The 12,500-nt window shown below is 34.1% G+C and overlaps 1 protein-coding gene across 15 annotated transcripts in view; it reads right to left on the reverse strand.

Moving 5' to 3' along the window:
* The window catches only part of LOC106868006 (rho guanine nucleotide exchange factor 28), a 561,000-nt gene that overhangs the window by 406,633 nt on the left and 141,867 nt on the right, over window positions 1-12,500 (reverse strand). For 8 of the 15 annotated variants that reach the window (XM_052976110.1, XM_052976087.1, XM_052976124.1 and 5 more), the window contains exons 2-3: window positions 7,619-7,731; window positions 786-860 (exon numbers count right to left, since the gene is read on the reverse strand). The exons of 5 other annotated variants lie outside the window; for them this stretch is intronic. The gene's annotated coding sequence lies outside the window, so the exon portion shown is untranslated. The remainder of the gene's footprint in view (window positions 1-785; window positions 861-7,618; window positions 7,732-12,500) is intronic. 2 more of the 15 variants (XM_052976115.1, XM_052976070.1) reach the window with 1 other exon arrangement.

A 12,500-nucleotide genomic window follows, 5' to 3' on the forward strand; every position in this document is an offset into this window, starting at 1 on the left:
ACACACACACACACACACACACACACACACACACACACACACACACACACACACACACACAATCTTTGAGATATAGGTACAAGGCACAAGTATTCACTGTTAATTTGCACCAAGCAAATCTAAAATACAAATACACTAAATCAAACATAAGAATCTGGTAAACAGTTGCCTGACAAACCAACCAATATTCTTATCAAGGATCTTAATCTGATTACAGTGAAAGATATCTGGCTAAATTTCCTTGGTTTGAATATTAATAATATAAGCTACATTCATTACATATACTCCTCTAAGTATTTCTAGGAGTCAGAAATACTGAATCTATAATAAAGAAATAATACACTGTATTTTCTGGCATACGTGTCAAAATTTTCAGACTAAAATTTACAGCCAAAAAAGGTAGCTTAAAAGTAAACCAAAAATTCCATACGAAATGCAGCAGGATTTGGAAAGATAATGATAATGTTTGCACTATATGTCCATACAATATACTGTGTCAACTTGGATGATGGAAAATACAGTAAAATCAACACAATATATTCCACTTAATCTATTTATTAAAAGTTTAACACAACTCATATATAAATATCGTTATGAAAAGAATGTTTTCAAATTTGGGGGGGGGGAAATTAGCTAAATAATAGACAAATATGTAGATTATTAATTTTGCAATGTTTCATATGTCTTCCCCATTGAATCTTTCAAAATGATAAAGAGGAAATACATTGTAATGATACAAAGGAAAATTTAAGAAAGAAAATCTGGATGGCTGGTAAACTACTTACCTCTATACACCTTTCAAATGACAATAAACATTGATGAAAATTAATCCATAAAGTGAAGTCAAGATAAGCACATACCTGAAAAGAAGAAAACATCTTATCAATAACAGGATTATTTCATTCCTTATTTAACAAAGCATCATATATTTTAAGATGAAATAGAATCTCCAAATATCAAAATAAAAAAAAAAGTTGTAACTTCCCACATGCAATGTACAAGATTCAGAAAGGAAATCATGCATATTACAATCCTTTTACACACCAGCATGCAAACCATACCCAAATACAACTAAGGATGGATATATCTTAACAAGAATCTTGTTAATATTATATTTGTCCCAAAGGTGGCAAACCAGCAGAATTGTTAGCGTGCCAGGAAAAATGTTTTATAGCATTTCTTCCAACTTTACATTCTGAGTTTAAATGCCACCAGAGTCAATTTTGCCTTTCATCCTTTCGGGGTCGATAAAATAAGTACCAGATGAACACAAACGTTGATGTAATCAACTTATCCCCTCCCCTGAAATTGCTGGCTTTGTGCCAAAATTTGAAATCAATGTTATAATTGTCCCACAACTACCATGGTATGTTTATTTTCTTTTGTTATAACTGAAAATTTAAAAACTTCAACCTGGGTCCTCCAAATAGTTCCTTCAATCTTTTTAACTCAAACCCCTGAGATTCAACAGGATCAATTAGCTCTTTTTCAAACAAACACTAAATATTTTGAAGCTCTCTTTATTGCCTAAGGTAATCCATGACCATATTCTTCATATTTCCAGCTCAGTGAAATGGGTAATTCAGTAACGTTTAAACTTCAGACAAAACAGGTATATCAAATACTATACAACATAAATGTCTCATATATTAAAATTATCTCCACCTCTATAGCATGTATCATAATTAGAAAATGGCAATTAAGACCAGCACCACTTGAGGAAGGGAGATAATCCATCAAGATTCAAGAATCTCCATGGTTGACATCACTGGCACTCAGTTGGTTACAGGTGTTCCAGCTGATCCAATTGATGGAACAGCCTGCTCGTGAAATTAATGTGTAAATCGCTGAGCATTTCACAGACATTTAACGTAGTTCTAAATTCAGCATGACACAGAATGTGATAAGGCCAGCTCTTCGAAATATAAGTATTATTCATTTTTGCCAGCTGAGTATACTGGAGCAACATGAAATAAAGTGTCTGGCTGAACTCACCGCCAGGAATTGAGCTTACAACCTTACAATCATGAGCCAAGGCCCTAACCAGCAAACCATGCACCTTCACTATAGTTGATATGCCATAAAGGGAAAGGACAGGCTCATTGTCTGAAGATAACAGGACAGTTGTTGACATGTGTTTCTGACTTGGCTGAAGAACAACAAATAATGTGTATACTGTAAGTGACATCTGATGAATTCTGGGCCAAAATAATTAGCTCTCAATAGCTAAGTCTACATTCTGTCAACAAGTACCAGGTAAATATTTTCTGGCTTGGTACATACTAAAGTCAAGCTTGAATTTATCTAATATCTCTTTTTTTCTGTCTTCAACTGGTTTCTTATATCAGTGGAAAACAGTAATAATTTTCCCCTAGGAAGAAGAAGAAGAAGAGAACAAGGAAAATAAACCATCGATAATTAAATTTAGTTAGTAATAGGCCTATAGGGTTGAGAGGTTGTTGTTTTGTGGCCTCCCCACCATCCCCAAAAATAATAAAATGTATCAAAAAGTTTTTTAAAACTTTGTTACAATAGGAACATCATGATATTCTAGAGAAGATCATCCAACTCAAAGTAGCATATACAGTTTATGAAGTTATTTCGATAAAGCTTTCAGAAAAGTCAGAAAACAAGGTCAAGCAAGACAGAGAAAGAAGAGGAAAAAATTTGAAGCAGTTCAAGTCAATGCACTAACATATTTCTAACAGCTAATTTGAAAAGTTGTTGCTGCTGTTACTGTATGCTCTGAGGTGTAATAAATAGACAATCAAGACAATCTAAAATAAAGTACCAAACAAGTACTGGAATTGATGGCATCAACAAGACCCTCCTCTTTAAATTGCTCACTTTCTGCCTAAATAAGAAAACATTATATGATAGCAAAGTACTATGGCCAAGCATGAAAAAATATATCACACGCCTATGTTCAAGGTGAATAAGTTATACCCTACTGTAGGCAGTGTTTTGTAATTCTGCGCAATACACCTACATAATTGAAGTTTTATGTCAATTAAAGAAATTAACATCATCTTTATCTTGCTATTATTATTACTGAATGCTTTAAAATGCAAAGCTGCCAGAATCATTAGCACATAGGAAAAGATGCTTAGCAGCATTTCGTCCAGCTTTACTTTCTGAGTTCAAATTCCACTAAGGTCAACTTTGCCTTTCATCCTTTCTAGTTGAGGACTGAGATTAATGCAATTGACTTAGCCCCTTCCCCCAAAATTTCAGGCCTTGTGCATATAGTAGAAAGGATTATTGTACCTTTCAATAAATTTGGATAGAAAGCTTCACTTGCATAAGTCTTTTTGAACCACATGCCTAAAAAGACATGTAGCTCAAAGTGAATAATGCTTTGACTCATGCTGATCTATTATTACTCTATTTAGCCTTCCGTGTGAAAAAGTTTCCCTTACCACCACATGGCATCTCATTGAACTGACATTTTCTATTGTCTTTCAAATTGTATTCTAATGTTTTAATACTCTTTTGTCACAAAACCCTTAGTCACTTCTTTTGTTTTATGTCATCAGACTAATAAAAAACAAAAGAGCTGCTTTTATTTCTGGGCAGGGAGGAGCAGAGGACAATTTTTTCTTAATTTGTCTTTATTTTTTATTAGACAGTTTTGTAAATATGAAAATAGTGATTTTATAGTTCTCTGCCAAACAGATTTATATGCAAATGATTTTTCAACACCTGCTTATACAGTGCTCTAAATTTTATCATTTATTTCTGTTATTAGGGTTGAAGAGGAGTAAGAAACGGTTAAGAGTTGCATTACATTCAGCTAGGGCTAATAATATATACATAAGTATATATTGGAATTAATTCATTCCTTAAAAAAAAATTGTCAACTTGCATCAATGCAAGAATTTTTTTTCCCATTGGTTTCCAATTAGTGTACAATTTTTTCATTTAACTTCCAACTAAGTACATGATAACTTTTCTTATGTTTTAATGGCTTAAGTTGGAGACTGAAAGGCAATGCACATGTCTCTTGCAGTATTTCCAAGGCTAATAGTTGGTAAAGAAAGGAAAAACTGTGATTCATTAGGTACAGTCTGTGTAAAAGGCCTCAGTACGCTTTCCTTTCCATTTACCTAATTTTGTTCACAAGGATTGAGCCCACTAGGTTTTATAATGGCACTTATAACAGAAAAAATAATCGTCCTGAATTGGTACATTGATACTTTTTATCAATAAAAGGATGAAAGGTAATACTGATCTTAGCAGGATATGAACTCAAAACTCAGGCATTTAGAACAAATATCATAAACTAATTCTGACATTTTAATAACCATGAGCGATATCCAGACTACAGTGGAGAGGGTAAACCACTGGTTTTCGTTAAAAAGAGATGATGAGCTAATGGCTAGAAGAATATTAAGCAAAACTTAATAACCAGTTGATCTAAGAGGTAGGGTCTCATTTCAGTGGTGGAGGGGTACACAATGATGCTGTCAAAAGGAAGGCCCCAAAATGGCATGCATTCTCTCTTGATGACCCCATAAACTAGCAATTATCTGGTATGCGGAGCTTTTAACTGGCAACACTTACATCTGCAAGTTGTTTGCAAAAACATCTCTATAATTACTCACCTAACACTGCTAATATATGTATTCCTTATAAGGTTTCAAGAGAATCTACTTCTGCAAATACATCTGATGGTACATCTTGTACATCAGACTATGATTTAATTCCAATTTCCAACTAATAGTGTAGGAGTCCTACTGCATGGTACCAAGGACAAGTGTCTTCTGCTACAGCCCCACGCTGATCAAAGCCTTGTGAGTGGATTCAGAAGAGAGAAACTGAAAGAAGCCCATCATGTGTGTGTGTGTGTGTGTGTGTGTGTGTGTGCACACACACATGTATATGAGAGAAAGGGAGAGAGAAAGAGAGAGATGGCTAGATACAACATCCATAACCTTACAATCAGTTAGTGGCCAAGATTTGTTGGCATATCGTTATGATATATTTGCTAATGAAGAAGCTAATAAGCAAAAATCTAGAACTAGCAATTTCGCCACCTCTCCTAGGCAACCTTCACTTGTTACTGATATGTTTCTGTGCTTTTTAACGCTATACACCTATAACAGATACTTGCTCAAGACAAATACCCCAGTTTAGAATTTAGGCTTTCAATTGTGAACACATTCTAAGCATGTGTATAAATTGCTTTATGTCTCCTGTCTTGAGATTGTGTGATTGTTGTAAATAAATGCCATTCATTTCCAATAGTCTATGAAAACATATCTGGTATGGGTTAGTGGCAGGATGAGACCAGGACACAGAAAATTTCCCTCAATTAACTCTATTTGAATCATGCGGATATGGAAACATGGACATTAACAGAAAAAAAGAAAAAAAACTATCAGGAGCTGGTCAATTCTAAATTCCAAGGCTGACTTCACTTTACATTCTTCTGTGGCTGATAAAATAAGTACCCACCAGGGATGAAGATTGAGGCCATCAACTAACTAAACCCCACCTATACAAATTTGCATTAAGTCTACAACCCAAATAGGCCATGGCAAGATTTGAACTCAGAAGTCAAAAAGCAAGGATAAATAAACCGCACCTATACAAATTTGCAGTTAAGTATCAAATAAACCATTGATTTTTTTTTTATCAGGTCAATAATATAAGGACCAGTTAAGTACAGCACCCAGTGCAAGCTATAGATGCACAAGAGGTGCACTGAAATAATGGGGAGGTTATTAGTGAAGGTAGTGTTTGTATGTGGAAGGTGCACTGGGGCCGTAAAAAAAAAAAAAAAACCCCAAATACTCAGGAAATCTATTTTCTCAAATGCCTTGGTAGCTCTATAGAAGTTATGGATAATTTCTGCTACCTAGGGGACCTAATTAATTATGGGGGAAGATGCAGAGAAAGAGTAATCGCTAGAACGAGAATAGAATGGAGAAAATTAAGAGAGCTTTCACTGTGTCCATTGCAGAAAGGATTATTATTATTATTATATTATTATTATTATTATTATTATTATTATTATTATTATTATTATTATTATTAAGAAGACAGTGAGCTGGTATAATCATTAACACACCAGAGAAATGCCTAGCAGCATTTCTTCCAGTTTTATGATCAGAGTTCAAATGCCTCTGAAGTCAACTTTGCCTTTCATCCTTTCAATCAAGCACTGTGGTTGATGTAACCAACAAGCCCCCTCCACCAAAACTTCAGGTTTTGTGCCTATAATAGAAAGGACTACTTCTACTACTACTACTACTACTACTACTACTACTACAGTAAGCTAGCAGAATCATTAGCACTTGGGACAAAATGCTTAATAGCAATTTTGGTTTGGCATTGGTCCATCACTACATTCTGAGTTCAAATTCTACCAAGGTTGATTTTTGCCTTTCACCTTTTCAGGGTCAATAAAATAAGTACCAGCCGAGCACTGGCGTCAATGCAATCAACTTATCCCCTCCCCCAAAATCACTGACCTTGTGCCAAAATTAGAAACCACCATTATTATTATTATTATTCAGTAGTTTTATTTTTATAATGTGCTTTCACTTCACAACCGAGCACAGCTCTGTGTGCCTTGGGTATGTGCTGTGGTGCTCTTATGGTTACTGTATTGAAACTGTTTTGCGTAGGATGTGTGCAGTGTCCAGTAGTGCAATTTTCTGTATGTTATATATATTTGTAAGTCCTGGTGTTTTTGTTATGTATTTGTCTGAATATTTTTTTATTATACCTAAGGCACCTACTATGATAGGAATTGTTTCTGTTTTTAGATTCCACATTCGAGTTATTATTATTATTATTATTATTATTACTATTGTTGTTGTTGTGAAAGTGTCAGAGAAAGCTACAACAAAAGAGATTGAATAGTTGTTTCTATGCTTTTATGTACCTATCCAGTTGTATTTCTTTAAAACACTGCTAAACCAATGACAGTACATTAAAATACTGTCTGTTTCTTGAGACATTCCTCCCAGAAGTAAATTTTGAGTAATTCTGTTACATATTCAATGGATCTGTTTGAAAAATGAGCAATTGCACTTGTTAGAGCTACTTGGTAAAGATAAAGCCCGAAGAATATTCCCATAGGAAAACATACATAACAATGTTGTTAATATCATTATATATATATATTAATAGCCTTAATCATCTTATAATTAATTTGTATTAATTATATTACACTTATTGTTCATCAACTTGAAGCATGGAGAGAATATAAAGAGGAAAAAGATCATATAAACAAAGCATATATAGATAGCAAGAACTGCATGCAGCATAGAATATATATATGTATGTAATATATATATATATATATATATATATATATTATACATATATGTATGTGTACACGTGTGCATGCATGAGCTAAGCACAAATAATACACAGAAAAATTCTGCAATACTCAGAAGTATTACGTTTAATGGGAAATGGAACATCGAATTTAAAGAAACTCAGCAAAGATGATGAGGACGATGATGATGACAGAAAGCAACAACAACATCAACAAAAAAGCATGTTGCAAGAAAATTCTTATGAAAAATGATATCATGCTGAGGAAACAATCTTAACTGCTAACACATGCATTTGTTTTTTTTTTTGTTTTTTTTTTCCGTTCTACCTGCTCAGGAACCAGGATGGCTTTGATGGAGGTGATGGTTGAGGTGGTGGTGGTGGTGGTGGTTGGTTGGGATGGTTGTACAATCAAGTCAGTGGCTCTTCATAAACCAATAACTGGCATGATGGTGATACCAAAAATGAGTTAAGATTCAGAAAGAAATTTATACAAAAGAAAATATATATATAGATATATATATATATATATATATATATATAGAACCACAAAAGAATAGAAAGAAGTGAGACATCTAAATTATTTGTCAAGATGCTTAAAATACACAAAAAAAAAAAAAAATAATAATTTCTACTAAATAGTACTAGAGCAAGGCAATAAAACTAAACACTACTTTCAATAATCTCAGAAATATTATCAATCCAATAACATGAATTTTATGATTGGAAATTAACATAATCATGAGAAGTGTTTAAAAATTAAACAAAATTCAGCAATCACTTGCAACTTAGTAAAGTGGTAGAGCTATTGTAGCCAATAAAAACACACATTAAACTTGTATACATAGCAAGGGAGCCTCTAAGTGGTCGCTCGACTTGCTAGAAATAGCAACCAACTCTCCCTCAAATCACACTCTACTTTAAACATGAAAGAGATATTTGATAATGGAAGTTTAGATCAGTGTTTCTCGACCATTCTTTTTTTCCTATGGACCCCATTCATTCTTATTTTATTCAGATGGACCCACCTAGCCATTCTATGTTTACAAAAGTCATATTACATTTTCATAATTAAATATTATTAGGAATTGTCTAAAAATATTAAACTATTTTGCATATCACTGAAGTAAAACCAATTTATTGGACTTAAACTTTAACAACAAAATCTTATATGGACTTCCAAGGGCCATATAGACCCCAATTGAGAACCAGTGAGTTAGATAAAATGGCTGAAAATAAAATGGTAGAGTCATGGCCAGAATGCTTTTTATTATATGTGCACTCATTTGGAGCTGACTTAGGACTAAACAACAACAACAACAACACAAACACTGATATATTCACTTTTACCTAATTATTTATAATAATATCACTGTACAGTGATAACAGCAAATAACTACAACAATATGTTACAAGAACGCTTTACAGTCAGAATTCAAGAAGGTTTTATGAAAAAACCAAAATGGGTTCAAGAAATATCAGTCTACTGTGGGACAGATCTTGGCAGTCAAAAGACAGAGTGAAGAAGAATCAGGACCATATATCTGCAGGCAGTATTACCATTTGTAGACTTCTCAAAATGTTTTGACTGTCCAGTGAGGCAAAACACTGGAGCAAATTCTTCTTACATGTGGTATACTTCAAGTAGTAGTAGCAGTAGTAGTGATGCTCTACAACAGTGATTCTCAACCATTTTTACCTATGAACCCCGTGGATTCCTGTTTTACTCAGGTGAACCCCCATAGCAATTCAATATTTAAAAAATCCTATTGTATTTTTATAATTAAATATTATTAGGAATTGTAATAAAAAAACGGTTGTGAAAATATTTTATGTATTGTAGAAATATAACCAATTTAGTGCACGTAAATTTTAACAAGAAAATCTTACATGGACCCCTAAAGGTCATATGGGCCCTGGTTGAGCACTACTATTCTACAAGAACACACAGACTAAAATAGGATCATCTGATGGTTTCTTTGATATCAATGCTGGAGTCCAGCATGGTGATATACTTGTTCCATCCCTATTTATCATCTGCTATGTCTTTCACATTTTGATTGAAAAGATTAATGAACATTGTTTCACTCTGACAAAATCCACCTTCCCTCATCAACCAGATAATAACAATAATAACAGATGTAGATCATGTTGATGATAATTACTCTCTTCATACACACTGCTTCTGTAATTAACGCATCTACATGATCTTGGAAAAGCAGAAGATATTGGTCTTTATTTTCATGCCTCAAAGACTGAATATATCTGCTAATATCAGAAGGGCTCATTAAGCACAATCAACAGAATACTCTAAAATCTGTGGACTCCTTTGTATACTTAGGAAATAATATTATATCCACAGAAAAGATAGTAAAAATTTGTCTCACCAAAACATGGGCTGTTCTAGGAGACTTCAGTGTCACCTAGAAATTATCACTACCAGGAGAACTTTTTTCTATACCACTGTGAAATCAGTGCTATCATATAGATCAAGTGCTTAGACACTCAACAAACACCTGGAGGATGCTGTTATTGGCCATTCTCGATATTTTATGGGTAAAGCATCCTACCATAGACAGTCTTCTTGCAATCACTGATGTGAAAGAATTCATTAGTGATAGTCTTATGGACATGCCAACATAGATATAAACTGATCAAGTGCCCTGCAGAAGCCTTCATCAATTATTCTACACAGGAAAGAGATGTTGCCCTGCTGACCACCAGATTGCAATGAGGGTTTGTGCTGATGACATGATCAAACCCAACATTTATTTAATGTGAAAGATTTTCTTAAACAAATATGACTTGCTTAATAATACTAAGAGTATTGATAATAACATCATAGATGTACAATGACAGACTTTGATACTTAATATATTTGCAATGCACAAGCTGTTTTGAACACTTGTCAAATAAGCGTGACTCAAAAATATTCAACAATCTATACCCTACCCCAAAACACATTTCTGTTTGCTAATTGAATATTATATTTATGGTTAATTCAATAAATTGATTCTTAACATTGACACAAGAATACTAATGTCAATTTAAACAACTCCAATACTTGACTGGTATAATTTTATTAAACTTGGCAGGACAAAATTAACTCAAACTCAATGGTATATGAATACAGAACATAAAGAAGCAAAACTAAAGACTGCAAAACATTTTATCTGTCACCGGGGTGCTTCTATCACACCACCAGCCATGTATTGCAAATATTTCTAATACATCGGCAAGGTAATTATAGAAACAAATTAACTAACATCATCATCATCATAGTCATTTTAATGTCCACTTTTACATGTTTGCTTGGGTAGACAGGATTCATTGAAGCAGATTTTCTATAGCTGGATGTCCTTCCAGGCACCAACTGTCACCTGTTTCTAAGCATGGTAATATTTCCCTGTAACCAGACAGGTTTACATGGAATATTGAAAATGTGGTGACACTCACTTATCACATAATGTCAATAAACACATACATATGCACACACATACACACACATGTACACACACAAACATTATACATACAACGGGCTTCTTTCATTTTCTATCTACCAAATCTGGCCTTCGTCAATCAAGGGCTATAGTAGAAGATGCTTGCCCAAGGTGCCATATACTAAGGTGCCAAGCAGTGGGAATGAACCTGCAACCATGTGATTGATAAGCAAATTTCTTAACCACACAGCTATACCTGTACCTATGAGAAATATTCTAATTCATCAACAGATTATATGGTTTCATAAGTAGCACATACTAACAACGCCCAAAGGCAAAAATGTCTGTCTTTTTTTTTTTTTTTTTTTTTTTTTTTTAATTTATCTTTTCTACATATCAATTTTCAAGTATTTACAAATAATTTGCTTTTAGAGACAAATTGATGTTGGAACTGACAAGGTGCATAAAAATTGCTGCAGAGTAATAGTATGCATGCACACACACATACATGCATAAGGTGGGTAGATTAGGTAGGTAAACACAGACAGACAGACAGACAGACAGATAGATATAAATATCTGCATGGGTGGTCAGGTCTTTTTTTTCAGCACATGTTGCCAATGACCACAGTCCTTTGTCACCTCCATTGTGAGATGCAACTGTTTTTGATCAAGTCTTCATTAACTCATTCCATGTCTTCAGTCTTCATTCAACCTGTTCCATCCACTCTATGTACCCACACTTCCCTAAACAGTTGAATTTCTCAAACATCATATACCTGTACCAGTACAGTTTTCTCTTTTCTATACTATGATTCCTTCTGTATTCTGTTTCTTTTTTTTTTATTTTATTTTTCACAGTTCATTTTCACTTTGTCAGGTATGCACACTAACATTACATAACCAGCAGAGCATAGTCTTTGCAAATCTTCGACACTCAAGGCCCCTGTCTTGTTCCCATGCAGCATCACAACTTTTAAAAACATCACATAATCTGCTCTTCCTTCCAAGAAAGAAGCCCTTAATAAACAGCAGAGGTGACAGCTGCTTGAACTTTTCCCAAACTGTTCTTGCTCTGGTTATTATGCTTTCAGTACACACACCTCCTCTGCTAATTAGGACAATGAGGTAACAGAAGCTATCAACAACTTCTAGTGAATCTTCTCAGCATTTGAAGGAATTTACTTCCTTCAAATCTTCCTACTGCTAACTACTGCATATTTACCACATATGGCTACCTTCTTTATCTGTCTGCCTGTAATCCCACTATACTTCTTGTGCATCCATAGTTTACACTGGTTAGGTTACAGAATTCCAATCTACTTCTTTTCTGCATATGAAGCACAGCCATTTCACTGGTGGTAGCAGAGTTCTGTCCTTCCCATCAAAATTTTAGTCTTCCCTAATTTGACTTTCAGGTTTCTCAGTTATAGGTCTTGCTTCCATGTCTGAAATGATTTCTTTAAACCAACTGCAGATTCTACTATAAGAATTAGGTTATAAACTCTACTATTATGGCCTGGGGGAATATAATAAGCAGGAAGAGGCTGAATATAAAACATTAATGGATCATTACCTGCATTCTAAAGTCGCCGTGGAACTCATTACTAACTCCTTGCTAACAGAACCTCTGTATTTATCTTGTACAGTACACACAAGCCATACATCTGCCCTTAGTTTCCTTAGTAGCCATCAGAATACAGAGCATAGTATCCTGTCAAAGCCTTCTTTATGCAAAAAGTGGCTTATCCTAGCCAAAGATGAAGATGGC

This window comes from Octopus bimaculoides, chromosome 2, assembly GCF_001194135.2.
Source record: "Octopus bimaculoides isolate UCB-OBI-ISO-001 chromosome 2, ASM119413v2, whole genome shotgun sequence".
Lineage (NCBI taxonomy): Eukaryota > Metazoa > Mollusca > Cephalopoda > Octopoda > Octopodidae > Octopus > Octopus bimaculoides.